We start from the raw sequence: 5,000 nt of genomic DNA on the forward strand, positions 1-5,000 counted from the left end.
CTAAACCAGGTCTAAACCAGGTCTAAACCAGGTCTAAACCAGGTCTAAACATGGACTTAACTACATGTGAACAAGTTCTAAACCAGGTCTAAACCAGGTCTAAACCAGGTCTAAACCAGGTCTAAACCAGGTCTAAACCAGGTCTAAACCAGGACTAAACCAGGTCTAAACCAGGACTAAACCAGGTCTAAACCAGGTCTAAACCAGGTCTAAACCAGGTCTAAACCAGGACTAAACCAGGTCTAAACCAGGTCTAAACCAGGTCTAAACCAGGACTAAACCAGGTCTAAACCAGGTCTAAACATGGACTTAACTACATGTGAACAAGTTCTAAACCAGGTCTAAACCAGGTCTAAACCAGGTCTAAACCAAGACTAAACCAAGACTAAACCAGGTCTAAACCAGGACTAAACCAGGACTAAACCAGGTCTAAACCAGGACTAAACCAGGCCTAAACCAGGACTAAACCAGGTCTAAACCAGGTCTAAACCAGGTCTAAACAACATGTGAACAAGTTCTAAACCAGGTCTAAACCAGGTCTAAACCAGGTCTAAACCAGGACTAAACCAGGTCTAAACCAGGTCTAAACCAGGACTAAACCAGGTCTAAACCAGGACTAAACCAGGTCTAAACCAGGTCTAAACCAGGTCTAAACCAGGACTAAACCAGGTCTAAACCAGGTCTAAACCAGGTCTAAACCAGGTCTAAACCAGGTCTAAACCAGGTCTAAACCAGGACTTAACTACATGTGAACAAGTTCTAAACCAGGTCTAAACCAGGTCTAAACCAGGTCTAAACCAGGTCTAAACCAGGACTAAACCAGGTCTAAACCAGGTCTAAACCAGGTCTAAACCAGGACTAAACCAGGTCTAAACCAGGTCTAAACCAGGTCTAAACCAGGTCTAAACCAGGACTAAACCAGGACTAAACCAGGACTAAACCAGGTCTAAACCAGGTCTAAACCAGGACTAAACCAGTTCTAAACCAGGACTAAACCAGGTCTAAACCAGGACTAAACCAGGCCTAAACCAGGACTAAACCAGGTCTAAACCAGGTCTAAACAACATGTGAACAAGTTCTAAACCAGGTCTAAACCAGGTCTAAACCAGGACTAAACCAGGACTAAACCAGGTCTAAACCAGGTCTAAACCAGGACTAAACCAGGACTAAACCAGGACTAAACCAGGTCTAAACCAGGTCTAAACCAGGTCTAAACCAGGTCTAAACCAGGACTAAACCAGGTCTAAACCAGGTCTAAACCAGGTCTAAACCAGGTCTAAACATGGACTTAACTACATGTGAACAAGTTCTAAACCAGGTCTAAACCAGGTCTAAACAAGTTCTAAACCAGGTCTAAACCAGGTCTAAACCAGGTCTAAACCAAGACTAAACCAAGACTAAACCAGGTCTAAACCAGGACTAAACCAGGTCTAAACCAGGACTAAACCAGGACTAAACCAGGACTAAACCAGGACTAAACCAGGCCTAAACCAGGACTAAACAACATGTGAACAAGTTCTAAACCAGGTCTAAACCAGGTCTAAACCAGGTCTAAACCAGGACTAAACCAGGACTAAACCAGGTCTAAACCAGGTCTAAACCAGGTCTAAACCAGGTCTAAACCAGGTCTAAACCAGGACTAAACCAGGTCTAAACCAGGTCCAAACCAGGTCTAAACCAGGTCCAAACCAGGACTAAACCAGGTCTAAACCAGGTCTAAACCAGGTCTAAACATGGACTTAACTACATGTGAACAAGTTCTAAACCAGGTCTAAACCAGGTCTAAACCAGGTCTAAACCAGGACTAAACCAGGTCTAAACCAGGTCTAAACCAGGTCTAAACCAGGACTAAACCAGGACTAAACCAGGTCTAAACCAGGTCTAAACCAGGTCTAAACCAGGACTAAACCAGGTCTAAACCAGGACTAAACCAGGTCTAAACCAGGTCTAAACCAGGACTAAACCAGGACTAAACCAGGTCTAAACCAGGTCTAAACCAGGTCTAAACCAGGACTAAACCAGGACTAAACCAGGTCTAAACCAGGACTAAACCAGGTCTAAACCAGGTCTAAACCAGGACTAAACCAGGTCTAAACCAGGTCTAAACCAGGTCTAAACCAGGTCTAAACCAGGTCTAAACCAGGACTAAACCAGGTCTAAACCAGGACTAAACCAGGTCCAACCCAGGTCTAAACCAGGTCTAAACCAGGACTAAACCAGGACTAAACCAGGTCTAAACCAGGTCTAAACCAGGTCTAAACCAGGTCTAAACCAGGTCTAAACCAGGTCTAAACCAGGTCTAAACCAGGACTAAACCAGGTCTAAACCAGGACTAAACCAGGTCTAAACCAGGACTAAACCAGGTCTAAACCAGGTCTAAACCAGGTCTAAACCAGGACTAAACCAGGTCTAAACCAGGTCTAAACCAGGTCTAAACCAGGACTAAACCAGGTCTAAACCAGGTCTAAACCAGGACTAAACCAGGTCTAAACCAGGTCTAAACATGGACTTAACTACATGTGAACAAGTTCTAAACCAGGTCTAAACCAGGTCTAAACCAGGTCTAAACCAAGACTAAACCAGGTCTAAACCAGGACTAAACCAGGTCTAAACCAGGACTAAACCAGGACTAAACCAGGCCTAAACCAGGACTAAACCAGTCCTAAACCAGGTCTAAACCAGGACTAAACCAGGCCTAAACCAGGACTAAACCAGGTCTAAACCAGGTCTAAACAACATGTGAACAAGTTCTAAACCAGGTCTAAACCAGGTCTAAACCAGGACTAAACCAGGTCTAAACCAGGTCTAAACCAGGTCTAAACCAGGTCTAAACCAGGACTAAACCAGGACTAAACCAGGTCTAAACCAGGTCTAAACCAGGTCTAAACCAGGACTAAACCAGGTCTAAACCAGGACTAAACCAGGTCTAAACCAGGTCTAAACCAGGACTAAACCAGGTCTAAACCAGGTCTAAACCAGGACTAAACCAGGTCTAAACCAGGTCTAAACATGGACTTAACTACATGTGAACAAGTTCTAAACCAGGTCTAAACCAGGTCTAAACCAGGTCTAAACCAGGTCTAAACCAAGACTAAACCAGGTCTAAACCAGGACTAAACCAGGTCTAAACCAGGACTAAACCAGGACTAAACCAGGACTAAACCAGGTCTAAACCAGGTCTAAACCAGGACTAAACCAGGCCTAAACCAGGACTAAACCAGGCCTAAACCAGGCCTAAACCAGGACTAAACCAGGTCTAAACCAGGTCTAAACAACATGTGAACAAGTTCTAAACCAGGTCTAAACCAGGTCTAAACCAGGTCTAAACCAGGACTAAACCAGGTCTAAACCAGGACTAAACCAGGTCTAAACCAGGTCTAAACCAGGTCTAAACCAGGTCTAAACCAGGACTAAACCAGGTCTAAACCAGGTCTAAACCAGGTCTAAACCAAGTCTAAACCAGGTCTAAACCAGGACTAAACCAGGACTAAACATGGACTTAACTACATGTGAACAAGTTCTAAACCAGGTCTAAACCAGGTCTAAACCAAGACTAAACCAAGACTAAACCAGGTCTAAACCAGGACTAAACCAGGTCTAAACCAGGACTAAACCAGGACTAAACCAGGACTAAACCAGGTCTAAACCAGGACTAAACCAGGCCTAAACCAGGACTAAACCAGGCCTAAACCAGGCCTAAACCAGGACTAAACCAGGTCTAAACCAGGTCTAAACAACATGTGAACAAGTTCTAAACCAGGTCTAAACCAGGTCTAAACCAGGACTAAACCAGGTCTAAACCAGGTCTAAACCAGGACTAAACCAGGTCTAAACCAGGTCTAAACCAGGACTAAACCAGGTCTAAACCAGGTCTAAACCAGGTCTAAACCAGGACTAAACCAGGTCTAAACCAGGTCTAAACCAGGTCCAAACCAGGACTAAACCAGGTCTAAACCAGGTCTAAACATGGACTTAACTACATGTGAACAAGTTCTAAACCAGGTCTAAACCAGGTCTAAACCAGGTCTAAACCAGGTCTAAACCAGGACTAAACCAGGTCTAAACCAGGTCTAAACCAGGACTAAACCAGGTCTAAACCAGGTCTAAACATGGACTTAACTACATGTGAACAAGTTCTAAACCAGGTCTAAACCAGGTCTAAACCAGGTCTAAACCAGGTCTAAACCAGGTCTAAACCAGGTCTAAACCAGGTCTAAACCAGGACTAAACCAGGTCTAAACCAGGACTAAACCAGGTCTAAACCAGGTCTAAACCAGGTCTAAACGAGGTCTAAACCAGGACTAAACCAGGACTAAACCAGGTCTAAACCAGGTCTAAACCAGGTCTAAACCAGGTCTAAACCAGGTCTAAACCAGGACTAAACCAGGTCTAAACCAGGTCTAAACCAGGACTAAACCAGGTCTAAACATGGACTTAACTACATGTGAACAAGTTCTAAACCAGGTCTAAACCAGGTCTAAACCAGGTCTAAACCAAGACTAAACCAGGACTAAACCAGGTCTAAACCAGGACTAAACCAGGCCTAAACCAGGACTAAACCAGGTCTAAACCAGGTCTAAACAACATGTGAACAAGTTCTAAACCAGGTCTAAACCAGGTCTAAACCAGGTCTAAACCAGGACTAAACCAGGTCTAAACCAGGACTAAACCAGGTCTAAACCAGGACTAAACCAGGTCTAAACCAGGTCTAAACCAGGTCTAAACCAGGTCTAAACCAGGACTAAACCAGGTCTAAACCAGGTCTAAACCAGGTCTAAACCAGGTCTAAACCAGGACTTAACTACATGTGAACAAGTTCTAAACCAGGTCTAAACCAGGTCTAAACCAGGTCTAAACCAGGTCTAAACCAGGACTAAACCAGGTCTAAACCAGGTCTAAACCAGGTCTAAACCAGGTCTAAACCAGGTCTAAACCAGGTCTAAACCAGGACTAAACCAGGACTAAACCAGGTCTAAACCAGGTCTAAACCAGGACTAAAC

Source organism: Eucyclogobius newberryi, unplaced genomic scaffold, assembly GCF_026437365.1.
Source record: "Eucyclogobius newberryi isolate DKJ021-1_F unplaced genomic scaffold, fEucNew1.0.hap1 SCAF_232, whole genome shotgun sequence".
NCBI lineage: Eukaryota > Metazoa > Chordata > Actinopteri > Gobiiformes > Gobiidae > Eucyclogobius > Eucyclogobius newberryi.